General features: G+C 38.3%; 1 protein-coding gene and 1 non-coding gene across 2 annotated transcripts in view; both read right to left on the bottom strand.

Moving 5' to 3' along the window:
• LOC145991744 (atrial natriuretic peptide receptor 1) overlaps positions 1–17,171 on the bottom strand; it is a 390,591-nt gene that overhangs the window by 299,437 nt on the left and 73,983 nt on the right. The window lies entirely within an intron of this gene.
• Positions 13,813–13,884, bottom strand: TRNAT-GGU (transfer RNA threonine (anticodon GGU)). Its single transcript has one exon. It is a non-coding gene; the product is annotated as a tRNA-Thr (tRNA).

Raw genomic sequence — 17,171 nt, 5'->3', positions numbered from 1 at the left:
TGAAGAAACCGACGAGAAAGGGAGAGGGGAAGGGGGAGGCTTATTGTTTCACCTACTGACGGCAATGACGTCTTTGTTGAAGGCGCATATATTTACTGTTCCGTGCAAGGAAAGGGATGGATGATTAGCAAGAAATGGACAGACCAAGATTTGAATCCTGGTTTAGTGAAGTGATTCATAAATTGTAACCAGAATAATAGCAGCAGACAATGCACCTGATTGTATATATCCACAATAACAAATCATACTTTTTTTTTGCTGGTATAACTTGAAGTGCGTGTGTCTTACAGTAACAAAGGTTTTCATAAACGTATTTTTTTATAAACCAAAAACAATAATTTGTCATTAAATTCAAGAGGGCCTGTCGTTGTTTACTTATATCTTTGTTTATTTTTTATTTTTGCGTGCTCGAAATATACACACATGCTCATGGGCGTCCGGAAGGAGGGGCAAGGGGGCCGTTCCCTCCCTGGAAAATGAAAGTCAGCCAAAAATTATGTATTTCACACATATAATTTCATTTTAGCCACAATAATATGTTAATTATTGCATTAACACAATAAATTCAAATTTAAGCAATGTTATTAGGGAACTACACTCTTTAGGGGGAAATGTGACTTGTTTGCCCCCCTGGGAAAAATACTCTCATGTTTCGAAGATATTTCGCATTTATATTAAGTAATGACACATTTTTTAAAATAATTTATGCGCCGAAAGTACTTCTAAAATGTTATGTTTCAGGAGACAAAAAGAAACACAAATATATTCCGCTTGACATGCATGCGGGTTTTGATGTGTTGTGCGGTTGGCAATACTGTAGATTTTCTCAGTGTCTGCGATGTAAGCAGCTCGGCGGTTGAGGCAAGACTGGCACGGAAGATTCTGTGCTCAGTTCCCGCGCGGATTGATACATAAAACCTGCTGCAAGGTTAACCTGACGCTTGGCTTAGTGCCCTTCGTATTACAACAGGAAACGACAGTATTGCTACAACCAAGTGAAGGATCGCGTGCGAGAGAATGGGTCTATATGGAGAGTGGTAACGTGGCTGCAGGGTTTGCATTTCGCCCATTTCTACCTTGTACCTTAGATTATCGAGACAGCCAGCACCTGGATTAGTCTTTCATGCTCACAAGTGGATACTGTAATAATTTATCGTCAGGTCCGTATTCGATCCAAGTTGCGTATTGTTTCATTTGAAAACGGAACTTGGACCCTATTGAAATTGATCCGGAAAAAAAGGTTCCTGGACCGAATTTAAATTGCTTCAGACAAAAGTTCCCGGACCGTATTTAAATTCATCCGGAAAAAGGTTCCTGGACCGTATTTAAATTCATTCAGAAAAAAGTTCCTGGACCGAATTGAAATACTTTTTGCAGGTAAAAAGGTTCTTTACGGTCCAGTACCCATTTACGCTTGATTTTCTCTCCTGGACCGGAATTGAATTTATTTAAAATTCCTGGACCTTTAAACACCCTGGTTTCGAACCCTGCAAGTTCTTCTGCGTTACATTTAAGTTCATGAAATATTTGTTTTACATAGTTGTTTTCAAATTACGTATAATGAACGCTTATTACAAACATAAAGATTGAATGCGAGAAATAAACTTTCCCTTCAAATTTCTGAGTATTATTTTTTAAAGAGAAATGCGTTTATACGTTGGAATAACACTTCACTATCCCAAGTCTCGTGCATTGTTAAGTATTTTCATGGGTTCATCTTGCAACTATCCCCGGTGTGCAATATTTTAAATAAAAATAACTTTTCAAATGTTACTTAACACATTAGTATATTAACCAATTTCTACAGTCACTATCGTAACGAATAACAAACAAAATAACATCAACATTGAATAGAGTGGCACAACAGAATTTTTCTTCATTCTTTTCAGATTATGCACAAAACTAAATAACAAAATATAATTGCAAGAAATGTCTTTGAATTAAAGAACTGTTGCAATAGCTTCCTCCTCTGGTTGAAAACCTTGACATCATACTTTGATGTAGAAATGAAATACGTATATTTTTCAAACGTAACATCTTCAATGTACCATCTTCACTTCTTCTTCTACTACTTCCTTGGCAGCAATTTCATTATTTTCACATCTTCTTTACAGCCATCTTCAGTAGATTTCTTCTTTACTGCAATCTCCTTACCATTACTATTTCATAACCACCTTATATCCATTTAAAGGGTTATATTCTTCACGAGTGCACTTCTTCCCTTTGAAGCTATATATGCAAATGAAGTCCTTCATTATAATGGTATACCATATTACATTCATTTTATCCTACATTACATATATTCCTTCTTATCGTTCTTCCAGCGAGACACTTTGTATACTTTTTTCTTGGCGTTTTCCGTTTTATTCGTGTCAAACACTTGTCTTTGATACATTGAAATAAGTCAGACAGTTGTGAGAGGAGAAGACAAACATAAGTTCTTCCATAAAAGACAATATGATTATCAGCAGAACATAAATAAACAGAACAAATACAATAAATTCATGCTGTTTTACACACGATAATAAGAAACAATGAAATTTCTTGTAACAGCGATGATCAACTCACTGTTCAAATAAACTCACCTAACCTTTCAGATAAAACAGGATTATCCGTTCTAGCATCCGAGTAATTTATCGAATTACGAGAATTATTACAAACACTGTCACTATTCTGATTAGTATTACAATTAAATGTATACTGGCCACTAATATAAGATGATTGTTCATCAACATTTGCATTTCTTCTAACACCAGCAGATCCATTATTATTATTATTATTATTATTATTATTATATATGGATGGATAATGTTCACGTCTGAAATTAGAATCATTCACGTTATTATTAGTTCTTTCAGACCTTACAAACTGCCTTCTTGAGGGATTGCGTTCAAATCTTCTGGGAGATGGGCGATGATTTACATTGATTCCTGCATTTTCAGTCTGTGTTGTAGAATCATAAGAATTCCGCTCAACATTTACTTGCCTGACGAAGTATTTTGGTCTGTCGAAACTTCTCTTCTTATTAGCCCTGTCATCAGAATCTGTACACCGATCAAAGATAAACTTTTACTCTTATCACTCGAATGCAAATCAATAGTCCTTAATTTCTGCGTCAGTTGCTTAAGATCTGTAATGTTATGGCAGCAGACATTCTTTGAAATTGACTCAGGTAGCTGTTTCAAAATCATCCGTATTACTTCAACTTTGTTTGGAGTTTCCACAAGGTTACAATAAGCAGAGTACGTTTTTAAAGCGTATGCTTCCAATGATAAACCTGAAGCTAGGTTGTATTTTCTAGATCGTAACAATGTCAACTGACTTTCTAATAATCCTTTAGAAGCAAATTGGTCTAGAAATTTATGTACAAAGTCCTCATAAGAAGTGAAATTCTTCTTTTCACTGTTGAACCAGTAAGCGCCTACATTATAAAAACACTTACGCATTATACATAATTTATACTTGGAAGGAACACCAATTAAGTTTAACATTGTAGTTAGTTGTTCGATAAATTCTCTAGCAGACTGTTTTGAAACATCTCCAAAACGTGGCAATTGACTGAGTTCACTAACTCGTAAAAATCTATTACAGCATGTATCAGACTGATTATAAGAATTGCATGTAGAATCATTATTCAGTCACATCGGGTTATACTCGTAAGTACAGTTTGTTCTAGTACAAGGACTATAATTTACATTTAAGTCATCAGGAAACTGATCATGGATTAAGGAATGACATGTACTTTGACTTTGGCAACCACATACTGAAGTTTCAAGACGTGTGTCTTTATTATCACAAGCAACATAAGTTCTAGAAGGTACGGAATTTCTGTTAGATGTAGAACAAATTTGCTTTGATGTGTCTGTAGCACATAAAAAACTAGGTGCATTATTTTCTATAGCACAAGTATGTGCGTGCTTATTATCATACAGTAAAGAGCTGTTCAACGAAGAAAGACATGAATGGTTATTTAGTGAACATGTACAATAGATTTTGTCAACAGTAGGATTGCTATTAGTAAATTCAGTATTATCTAAAACACAATGCCGCAATGCATATGCATTCTTGCCCTGTGAAGTGGAAGCTTTACCAAATTTATTTCTACTTTTATTGTGAGCAGATTCGCCCTTGCACAATTTGGTTACATTTTCCTTTGCAGAATTCACTTCAGCATCAGATGTTCATAGCCAGAAGAACCTGTATGAAATGTTTCGCATTTATTGTGTTCACTAAACACAACATGCTTTATTTTAGAATTTAATCTTGTATCAGTTTGGCATGCTATGTGCCTATGTTCATTAGTAAGTGCATCAACATTACTTTATTCTTTATCTGGTTGTAGAACGTCTCTAACCATACTAGTACAAATAACATCGCTTTGCTCTAAGTTAATGCATTTCTCATTTAAATCCGTAAGCATAGAATCAAATTCTTGCAACTTTACCTGCGTAGTATTCATATTTGTTTGTAGTGTACTTATAGAAGTTTCATGTTGGCACAACTGGTTCGATACGTGTTGTTTTAACTCATCATCATGATGGTCTAGCTTTGATTCAAGATCACTGACTTTCGCAATTAATAAAGTTACTTCATCATTTATACGTTCATTCAGTAACCTATTAGCTGATTGACAAGAATCAGAAACCTGCTGCAACTTATTTTCTACATGTTGGAGCCCTTCGTTCAGTTTTTCAGTACTTTGCTGCAACCTAACCAATTTTGTGCCCCAAACTTCACAGTTTGTTTGTAAAATTTCGCGCAGCGTTTCAGTGTTCTGATCAAGTCTATCTTGTAACCTATTCTCCAAAGCTTCAGTGTTCTGATCAAGTCTATCTTGTAACCTATTCTCCAAAGCTTCAGTGTTCTGAAGTAACCTATTCTCCAGCGTTTCGGTATTCTGGAGCAACTTGTCTTGCAACCTATTCTCATGCTGGGCCAAACTCAAGTGAAAAGCAGATAAAATTTGGTCAATATTGGGATTTACCGTATCCAAGTATGGTTTCAAAGTGAATGGATTGAATTCTGGATTGCATGTCTTACAGTAATAGTCTTCTTTCATAGAGCTGAAGGCTCGGGTACCCTTTTCTACACCCTCGATTTTTCGCACATTTCAAATATTCTCGTTACGAAAATTACTTCTTCATAAGAAACGATGTTTCTAAATAGCGCGGAAAGTAATTTTTTTAGATCTACGTGCTAGGAAACTTACGTTTTTCAATATTTAGATTCCTTATGTAACGTCGAAACGGTTTTGCAGGGATTTGATCATGGCGCATCTTGGATTCATGTCACAGGCGCACGTCTGAACATTTTCTTTTTCTTCTTATCTTTGACTTGTGCAATGGGAATAATTTGCAATTTCTTCTTGTTATGAATGGATATTTGAGACATTGCAATTGTTTTGTGCGACTTTAGACATTGGGATTGATTTGTGTGACATTGAATTAAGACAAAAGGACTAAATATGAGATTGACAGACGTTCAACGGATGAAGGACATAGAGTACTTTGTTCGACGAGACATACAAGACATTGTACTTGACTTACAGGGAGATGGTCTGCTGGCTGCTTCGAGAAAATGTGCACGGTGTTCCAGAAGGTATCGTAGGAATGTGTTTATGAGATTAAGGTATAGCACAGGTGATTCTGAGTTGGCTTGGTGGCGTTGTCCAAAGTGTAGGTTTGATCGTTCCGTGACATCGGGAACATTCTTCGAGAATATGAACTTGCCTTGGCGCGACATATTCTCGTTGATGTTTCTTTGGTGTTGCGGGAGTAGTGTTCGTTTGGCATGTGATATTTGTGGTTTGCGAAAGAAGAACGTTATTCAGTTTTACCGGTATCTGCGAGATATTTGCTCCTGGAAGATACTTCAGTCAGACGACAGCTTAGGTGGTGTGGGCTCTGTTGTACAGATGGATGAGTGTGTGTTTTGCAGGAGGAAGTACAACAGAGGAAGGGTAGTTCCGGAACGGTGGGTTTTCGGCATGTAGGATTGCAACGCAGAAAGGGGCTTGCTTCTGCTTGTTGACGATCGTACATCCGAAACCCTCGTTCCGTTGATCGAGAAGCATGTTCTTCTAGGAACGGAAATCTGGTCAGATGAATGGGCGTCTTACAAATGTATTTCACGTCTTGGTGGTGTTTCCCCTTACACTCACAAGACTGTGAAACATAAGGCGCACTTCGTTGATCCGGTAACAGGAGTTTGCGCTAACAGGATTGAGGGATATTGGTCTGTTGCGAAAAGGCATATGAGGAAAAGGAATGTTATGTGGTCCCACTTTTTGGAGGAATATCTGGATGAGTTCATGTGGTTTGACAGGTATGGAAAACAGCGACGAGACACGATGAGGAATATCATTCAACATATTGTTGAACGGTATCCTCAGCGTGTGTAAATACGTTATCTTGTGGAACATCGTGCACATTTCTTTTCGGCAACTGCAGGCCGTTTTCTGAATGACTTGTGGGCTGGGATAATTTGCGACTTCTTATTTTTATCATGGAACGACGGGGTAGGGTAATATTCTGTGCCAAAGGACAAAAAAGACGACTTATTACATACGACTGACTTCACTTTCCAACTTTCAGTTTCAACTTCCACCTGCAATGCCTGGCCTTGGGGAAAAGAGGTAAGTTACCTTCTTAGCTTTGCTTTTAGCCTTAAATTTTTGTTTCTTCATGGTCAGAGCGGAAAACAGTGAGAAATAGTGTTGGGGGCAGGTGACTCCGGCCAATTTCTAACATGCCTTTAAAAAGGAACTCTATAGATAAAGGCGGGGCCGCGGTAGCGGTAGGAAGCGGTAAGTCAAGTACCCCAGGGGCGGAGCCCGGAACCGGTGGGAAATTTGAACACAACAATTTCGAACGACAAAATTTCAACTTTAAACGGCTGTACAGTCGTAAATACTTCTTTCCGCGCTCCAATTTTTTTTATTCACAAATAGGATCAAATAATGTTCATAATGAAAAAAAATAATTCAAAATTCGAGGGTGTAGAATAGCTGAATATTACCCAGTGAATAACTGTAAGACCCCTACAATTTACATGTTCCCATTTCTTGCAAGACGTGCATTCAATCATGCGAGTGTCAGATAATCTGTCCTTACAACAGAGTAAATCCTCCATTTGCTTACCAGAATTGTCCTCTTCGTTGCTTACTTCAGCAACATCACTGAGATCCGGTTGAAGACACGCGCTACTTCGAAGCACGTAAGGCACTTCTCTTTTCTTCATTATAGCATTATCAGTTCAGTTCTTATCAACTCACAATTTTCGAATCCTGGCTCTAGGTCGCCAATTTATTGCAACTGTCCACGGTGTTTAAATAAAAATAACTTTTCAAATGTTACTTAACACATTAGTATATTAACCAATTTCTACAGTCACTATCGTAACGAAAAACAAACAAAATAACATCAACATTGAATAGAGTAGCACAACATAATTTTTCTTCATTCTTTTCAGAGTATGCACAAAACTAAATAACAAAATATAATTGCAAGAAATGTCTTTGAATTAAAGAACTGTTGCAATTTCAATAGTGATTTAATGTATGTCCGATATGAAAAGAACATACATTTTTCGAGGTCAAAAAATGTTTTTTTCGACTGCATTGCATTTTCAGCCGGCTGGGAAATATTATTGGTTTAAAAATTAAAGCTATTTTACGATTTAGACGGGATAAATGTAAGGCATGGCTAAAACAGGGCAACATTTACGTAAATAGAGGAAGAAGATGGCAGCCAGTGGCTCCAAGGGGAGAGAAGAGAGATGGTATTCGTGGAGCTGAACGCACAAAGCAAATATACAAGCAGCTACGAAATTAATCGGCTGGACAGAAGTGCACTGGTGCTTCGAATAGGAAATGCAAGGCCAGCGAATGGCAAGGAGCAGGGTGGTGGAATAACCGCGGAAGGAATTAAGCGCGAAAGACCACAACCACGAAACATAACACAGGATTAAACGCGAAAGGAACAAGAGTGACACGGAACAAGCCCGAGGGAACAAAATCGAAAGGATTAATGGCGAAAAGGATTAAGCGCGCACGGAATAACCACGAAGGAATAAGCTCGAAAGGTACAACCGCGAAACCTCTTAACCCGGAAAATTAAACTTTCGCGCTTAATCCCTATCGTGGTTGTTCTGGCGACTCCAATAAGCACTTGTTCCCGAGCATCATATGGCAACGTTCAGCATGCATGCAGCGTTGGCTGGTTCAAGTGGCAATCCATCGCGCAAAGCGAAATAGGTTGTGTTGCTTCATCCTTCCAACAAACGTCGATGCCATTTCTGTAACATGTATATTGCAAAGACACACTGCAAACAAGACATGCATCGTTGAAACTTCCGCACTCATCCGACAAGTGCTCCGGCACGGAAATGTCAACTGTGCAATTTCCCCCAGGCGCCTAATTTCGTTTCCCGACTGAATCTTCTTCGTCTTCTTATTTGCGCTGTTAGCACGGCTTACCTTTCGAAACGGGAACTCTTTCTTTTCATCGCGCGTATTTCCATTTCGCATTCCTAATGTTTTATCTTACAGCCATCTTCTTGAGTCAGTGCCCGATCTACAAACCGCAAAACCCCGCAGTGCGGGGGAGCCCGGAGACAAAATAAGCCTTTAGGGGACTCTCAGCCATTGATATAGTACAGGGTTCTTATATGTGTATGTAAAAAATAAACGTAGTTTCTCAGGGGTACCTAAACGAATACAATATATACAAGCAAAGGTAAAGTTAAAGTTCCCTGTGTATATAGCACCGTGCCATGAAGGCACATTTAGGGGATATGGGCCTTACATACGTATTTTCCATGTTTGTCATCTTTAAGGTGATGTGATCAGCACCACGCTGCGGCCACCTTTAACCCCCAGCCCTGGTACCATTGATTTGAGGCTGGGTGGACCCTAGAGCCGCTTTATGCGGGGACAAAGCCGGAAAAATTCCGATCTTTGGTCACCAACCCTGGGTCTTCCGCGTAGTAGTCGGACCAGAATCAACTCGGGCTAGAATTTCAGGAAGTTCAGAAATGCAGTGGTGAAGATTTCTTCAACCTATCTTTAATCAGAATAAAGTTAGTTATGACTGCATAATTGTAAAAAAATGGATCGTTTTTCTAGGTGTAAGAAAACAGTCATATATATATATATATATATCACCCCTTTCCCATTTTAAAATTTTAAGTTGAGTTCAATATGGCGGACGTCCGCTTAGAACACACCAATGTGGTCCCCATTAAGTCTAACCTGTTTCTATCATGACTAGACCTCGGATTTTTAGGTTCTAAAAAGTTAGCTTTAGGTTCCTAAAATAGGCTCTAAAAATCCTAAAATAGGTTCGAAAAACCCTAAAATAGGTTCTAAAAATCCTAAAGTAAGTCCTAAAAATCTTAAGTTAGGCTCGAAAAACCCTGAAGTAGATTCAAGAAAACTTACAATACTTCAAAATTCCTGAAAAATTCTGAAAAATTCTGATTAGGTACAGTCACCGACAATGAAAATTGGACACTTATTGCCTGAAATACGCACTATCTTGCATAAAGTTATGTGTGTTGCCTAACCCTACGGCGAAGGGAGATCTTACCATAGAAAATTTGCTATTAGAAGCAACTCTTCGCCGTCGTTTTTCATGTTATCCACAGTCAAACTCTGCAATTTTGTCTGCGAGGATCATCTTATATGCTGAGAATAATCTTTCAACAAAAACATAGTCAGTGGTGCAAACTTCAATGCTGAAATGTTAGTTTACAAGGCGTGAATGCCACAAAGTACCGAAGTGACGTGAAAGTAAGCAAGACAACATATATCAGAAGTTTGCACTTTGGACTGTACAGGTAACAGTGGTACCAGACATTTTGCTTTGTTTAGAGCTTTGAAAAATCACCATGAACTTGGAGGAAGGGAAATCGACAGAGAGTAAATTTCAAACACGTTCGTCATTCAATTTTCTCGTGACCAAACAAAGTAAATGCCTCTGTGTGACATAAATATCCTGTAAAACCTTTAAAAATATATAAAAACCTAAAAATAGGTTTGATTTAGGCTCATAAACTTAAACTAGGTTCTAACAAGCAAAATAGGTTTTTTAGGCACTATAAAACTTACATCAGTTGTTGCGTGTTTTAAGGAAACGCTGACATAACTTATCATTTCTTACATACCTGTAAAGGAAAAAAATAGGTTAAAAGCCTAAAATACGAGGTCTAATCATGACCTAACTCCTTTACTTTTTATAGGGGGGTGATAAAGGATTTTTGAATACCCTCTAGGCCCTTATATGTGACTTTGTCAACATGAGATCAAGAATTATACACTCGCATGTGCATTATATATATATAGTATATGGGTAGGCAGAGGGGGCCTTTGGTAATATTTTGCGGGGTGGGGGCAAGATTTGTAGATCCTGCACTGTCTTGAGTGTATGCACATTTGAGATATTAAATAAGTCCAGTTAACATATCGTTGGTTCAGATTGTTCTTAAATAGGATGTTACTATGAAAATTGCGTATAGGCTGTGAGTGTTAATAGGAGAGTGACAACAATTAACGAATACTATCGAAACAATGTACCATAGAATCAGCAAAATGTGTAATAAGTTATCTATAAAACCATTTGGTAATATGGTATTTCTCCTTGTACTGAAACAAACAGGCGCGCACTTCTCTGATCATCGAACCAAAAAAGGTAACTGAAATATCTTCAATGTAGAATATTCTATTATTTGCTGTATTTTCAATAGGAAAGTATTCTACGGTATTCTGGAAACCCTAATGATATAATGTTAGCTCACGCCATGCTTTGTGCATCGATATGCCAATTTACACACATTTATATGACAATGTTTGTCTTTTTTTAAAATAAAAAAGTCTGCGTAGACATGTTAGAAAAGTTAGGAGATGAAATTGACAGGAATCACAATCGTTACAATTAGACAAGAAAACAAATATATTTTAGTGTGTTATTTAGTAGGGTCAGTAAGCTAGGAGGCGGAACTAACCTGTTTTGAAACTGCGATACGTGTTCTTAATTTCCAGCTTTTAGCAAAATAATTCAAAGCACCCAAATGCCTTTATATGGTATTATAGCATTTGAAAGAAATCATTTAAATTGTTGTAAAATGGCGAACACAAAATTGACTTCTCTTGTGTTCCGATGACTCCAAATTCTTCTGCTGTTTTCTGAGATTAAAAACCGATAAACGTATAACAATTTTGGAGCGTTAGTTGCGAAACGTGTTGGAGATAATGTCTTTGAAATACATTTGAAAGTGGAATTGGAGGAGAGACAAGTTACCAATCCTGTGCCTACTTTAACTTCTGTAAATATCAAACTTTTGACATTTTTATCACAGAATCTATAGATATCATGGAGAACCGGTGTGGCATTGCATTTCAACTAGCCCACGACTACCACCATTAAATTTAGTCAGAGAAAACGAAAAATGCAATTGGTGCGGTGCATACGTGCAAGAGATATTCATCATTGTCTCAATTTGTTTCCCAACTTACAGGATCTAATGCATAGGCAAATATATTACTTACAGTTGGCTTAGTTTACATGTAGAGAACTTCATGGAAAATTAGACGAATATCATCTAACTGTCACTTCAAATTAATACACACTTAATTACAGAGGGAAAACTAGATGAGGAAAGTATCTCCCATGGCACCAAAAGTTAGGTAACAGTCGACTTCCCGAGCTAACTAATGCAAACATTTAAATTACATTAGAAATTCAAACGAGTTCGATCTGAATATACTCATGCTCAATGAGGTATTAAAATAATAGGAAATCGATATCATATTGTTTACAGGTTCCACAACAAACTGATCATTGAAGTTAGATTACATGGCAGTGGAGTTAAACAAATTTTTGGTTTGTGATGCAATATATACATTCGTTCAATTACTGATTCAATAGTTACAACGCAAATAAAATTTACAAATATAGAAGTTGATTGTTGATTTTACTGTTTTGCTTCCACAGAGGAACAGACATGCTGACCGAATTAATTTATAAAGCAGTAATAAAGTGACTGACTATCAGAATCCACACTATTTATCCTCCATAGATTCCTGACGTAAATTCCAGCTCGATATCCCTGTTTACTTCCTTGAATTTGTTTATTACGCCGAGTGACCCATCAAGATTGTTGTAACTTCTTTACTCAGCAATCCTTAGATTCCTAGTGTCTGTTTCCTGTCTGGGAATCTGACCATCCTGACATACTCCCTTCTTTGCATGGCGTTGTATGTATTGCCTAGCTCAACGGCGATAAGTCGATTTTAACAGCAATTTTTCAATTGCAACTTAACCACCGCGAGTTAGGCAACACACATAACGCTATGCAGGGAAGGGAGTATTTCAGGATCTACGTGTCGCATTTTTATTGCCGGTGACTGTACATAATACAGTAAAACCTCGTTAATCCTGACCCCGATAAGAAGGACTTCGCTTAATCCGGCCAAGCAAACGGCAGAAAAGAAAAGCAGAATGCAAGGTTTTAAATGTGGCTAGAAGTCAACAAGAGAACTTCCCAAAGTAAAGGCAGTCAACCACTGATGAAATTCTGTTTCCTGCAGACTTTGTACTGTACTGTATAGTGAGTATTTATTATTATTTTGTCATTTATTTCCATTAATTCTTTTAATTGTTTTTTGTTCTCCAATATTTCAGAGAATAAAATTTTGCCTAATTCCTCTAATTAATTAATTAAATATACTACACGTCATGTCATGTAAGTTACTTCATGTCCTCTCCTCTACCATACTACCAAATTTCATGGAAAGGCGTATACCCTTTAATACACCATAATAAACATGTTGTGTTGCTATAAACATAGTTTTAATGCACTTTCTACTGTTCTTTTAGGTTATTTCCGTTAATCCGGACTTTCGTTAAACCGGTCAACTTATCCCCCCATTAGTCCGGATTAACGAGGTTTTACTGTACCATTGTCCCTTCGCAAGGGAGAGACTCAAACCTGACATTCAACGGGCATTGAACACTGACGTAAAGGAACGATTGACCTTGATTTTTTTTTGCGGTAAACTTCACAAACCGGTTTCTGGGCAGACACACGGGAAGAGAATCCCCCTGCCGCACATAAAGGAAGGTGGGGGGGGGGGGGGTTGGACTACTTTGGCGTTGCATCACTTCAAGAGCGCTGGCGCGGAAGCCTTGTTCATAAAGGAGTCGGTAACTAAAAAGGTGGGTTGATCTTCGAACCCAGGTTAATTGAGAAAAGCTCTCAACTCCATTCTCCTTAATGACAAGCAACACGTGAGATTACCTCACTCAGCCTAATGGTGATTTCTGACTTCTTGTAATAATTTGCGGTCGTGTTGATGTATAGATTGCCAGCATTCTTGCTCTTGAGCAGAAAATTAATGTGATTGGCCCCTCCGAGACTCTTCGTCACAAAGGTAATAGAGAGGGAGAGACAGCGAGAAAGAATGAGGGAGAGAGAGAGAGTGTGTACCAAAGTTTTGCATAGTTTGTTTCAGATTAACTTAATTCTAGATAAGCAGCACCAGTAGCGACGATTGGGTTCCAAAACCGGAAGGTCGGGGGAAGGTGCCAAAACTTGGGGAGGGCAAAGACAGTATACTTCTCTTTTGTAGATAAGGTTTGGCATAGTGCGCAGGCAAAAGTGGCAAAAAGTGGGGATGCAACTGCCTAATCACCGCCACTGAGCAGCACTTACAGATTCCAACCATTCCACAGTGGCTTGGTAACAAGGTAATTGTTATTGTAGATTAGGCACACACAGGAGATGTACTACGTAGAAATTTTCAGCGAAAAATGCAGGCTCGACCAGGACTCGAACCCTGGTCTCTGGCATACCGTGCCATTGCTCTAACCACTGAGCTACCGAGCCGGCCTGGTCTCGCCTGAGGTAATTGTTACATCCACTGCGCTATCGGTGAGGAACAGAACTCTGCACAAGCTACATATGTGAAAAGAATCAGTGTAAAGCGCCTTATCCTGAAATTAAACAAGTGACTTGAGTTTCTGTTTTAATTCCACTTTATGCACAGATTGGCTAATCGGGATTGGACCTACAGTTTAAGGCGGGATCCGAACCACCATGTGCCTCCATCTGATATCAAACACGGGCCACTTTGATTATAAAGCAACGACTTACCACTACGCTATCGGGGAGAGCATTAGCACTTTATTACAAGACGGCAGAATTGCTACTTCGCCTCTGCTATTTAGCCTGTACACAAGCAGTGGCGGCGATTGGGTTCCAAAACCGGGGGGGCAAGGTGCCAAAACTGGGGGGCAAAGACAGTATATTTCCCTTTGTATATAAGGTTTTGCATAGTGCGGGGAAAAAGTGGCGAAAAGAGGGGCGGGCAACTCCCCCCTCGCCCCCCGCGTAATCGCCGCCACTGTATACAAGGTTTACTTAACAGATAAAGACTGCAGACAGAAACAAGGTAACGTTTGTTCCTTTGAATGAAACGATTTGCTGAACCCAACACTATTACTCTAAAGAAGAATGTAAAATCGGAATTAATGAAAATATCTTATGCCGCTCATGAATGTTTTCGGCTAATCATGTTAAATATTTTACCCCTTACAACTGGAAATTCTTTTTCGTTACAGAAAGTAGCCGTCTCTGTTGGTAGATTTTTTGTCAGAAATAGAGGCAACAAAATCTCAAGCTTTATCTGCGTCACAGTTGTACGTAGCCCGTAGGTCTTCCTAACTCCACTTATGCTGCACAGTTTAATGGATTAATTAAGATTGTAAAGCTTTAATGTAGCATGGCCTATGTACAGGACATACCTGAACACTGTCGTCAACAATGTAACGCTGGAAACGGTAGCAAACAATGATGTGAATCAGATACCGAATCATTGTGCTGAAAAAGCTCGGCAACGCTGGAAGTAGATCTTTCCACTTGATTATCTCGCATTCATCATCTCAACTACACCGAAAGCAAGTTGTTTTTGTACAATGTTTCTTTAAAGATCTCCAATCTGCATATAAGAGAAGGGAAGGTAAGTGTATTCACTGTGCGAATTAAGCTTTTTGCTTTAGGGGAAATGCCTACTCATTAGCGTACTTGTGATTTCATCTTGGGAGGTAGTTTTTTGGGGGGTGGATATGCAAATAGGTGTATGTTACCAGTCAGTAAAGTACGAGAAATTATTGCCTTGCGGTTCTATGTGCCTGCCTTAGAACAATGGTACTAACCTAGGTCATTAAATCTTATGATATTAACGTGTAATTTAGGAACAGTATATTTACATTCTAAGAAAAAAACAACTCATACACAAAAAGATCTATCGATCCAGGAACACCGAAAACTTTACCAAATGTCTATTGCCAAGTTCCATCTAACCTACGGACACGTTTCTTGTGAATACTTTAATACATTATGGAGTATGCACTGAAGTAAAACTTAATGAGAAACTTTCCAGAAAACTTCAGCTCAGTCATCTTGTTTTCCTGCATAGCAATATTTCTCTTTGCTGTGGATTTTTTCAAGCAAATTTCTTCTCTTGAAAGTCAATTTATAAAACTGGACACAGAAAACTGAGTCTTGAGAATCACAAACGCTTTGACGGTGTCTATTTTTCAGTTTGTTTCGCTCATCTGTCCATGGTGAGTTTGTGAGTGAAATCACGTGCTCCACTGATGCATTGGTGCCGGGAAAAATGAAGCGGAATTCTACTACAGAAGAAGAGGCCAAAACCTCTATTCCTTCTGCGCTAAATTCCCTAAATATCTGGATCCACTTCTCTGAACCGTGACACGCACCTACACTGGTCCTCTAGGGCCTGTGAATGGTCACAGCTAGATTGTCCAAATCAGAATTCTCACGTCAGTCAGGCTAACAGGGTAAACAGATGACCGCCCCTGACTGGCCACTGGTGTCGGATTTATACCTTTGTTTGTGAAATGAAAAGTTTATGTCCTTTATGCATAGGGTGACCATAATATTTTGACCCCAAAACGGGACATCCCAAGGAGATCAGTTTACCCTCTCCCCTTTTCCTGAAAAATCGGGTAAGCCTAATTATAAAATGATTGTTATTATTAACTTATTATTATTTATTAAAGAATGGATCACATAAATGATACATCAAACAATAAAGGAAATGTGATCTCCCGTTGTGAAAGGTATTAATTATTATATTCTCGGTATTACTAACATAGTATTCCTCGTCCTTTCTGATAGATAAACCTTTGATTTTAGTCGTACGGTAAAGTTAAGTAATGCCAGAAGTATTTAGCAGAAGAATCAATCTTGAAGGCAGCTTTATTGTTCATCAACCGTGCTCATAAATCTCCCTGAAAACTTTATCCCACATATCACACACACAACTCTAGATTTTTCCTTTCACATACACAACTCTAGATTTTTCCTTTGAGTTTGTGCCAAGAGTCAGAAACTTTAAATTCTTATTGCAATTCCTTAAATAAACTTCATGCTTATTCACTGCTCTACAAATAACTGAACACACACATAACAAATGTTTCTCAAATTTAGACATAGTTTTCGAGATAACTCCTAGACTTTTATAAAACGGGACAAATAGTGGTATTTTAATAAAATGAACGGGATGACCGTGACACGCATCTAAAACGGAACTCCAAGGTCAAAATGGGACATATGGTCACCCTATTTATGCACAATTACATCAAAACTTATCCATTGGCAATCCTGGATCGAGTTGACAGATGCAGATGCAATCTGCTTACAAATTTGCGTAACAGTAGTATAAGCCGGAGACACATTAAACTCGTTTGTTTTCAAATAAAAATCATTGCTACTTACCTCATATGCATAGCGGAAGATTTTTCAAGCTGGAAATCACTTTTTTCCATGAGAAAAGCGTTATTTTTAACATTATAATTATTTATTGGTCGTTACTAATTCGGCGGGCAAATTTTGACTCACGTTGTCTATCGGCAGCTGATATGCAGTATCGTCAGCTGATGTGCAGTGTTTCAAAACTTATGAACCGATAAATGCCGCACAAACTATTCACGAAAGGATTTTAAGCGAAAATTGTGGCTAGATTGCTTTTATGCGTTCGCGGTGCGCGATCGTGGTGCGGCACCCGGCATATCTTCGGGTAAGTACCTTTTTCTTTTTACACTTTCTGTTCACGATAGCCCCACTATCCATTCACGGGGTCGAGGTAT

The sequence above is a fragment of the Lepisma saccharinum genome, chromosome 1 (assembly GCF_977018435.1).
Source record: "Lepisma saccharinum chromosome 1, izLepSacc3.1, whole genome shotgun sequence".
NCBI classification, from domain to species: domain Eukaryota; kingdom Metazoa; phylum Arthropoda; class Insecta; order Zygentoma; family Lepismatidae; genus Lepisma; species Lepisma saccharinum.
The sequence above is the reverse complement of the archived record's forward strand: the minus strand, read 5'-3'. Positions and strand labels throughout refer to the sequence as shown.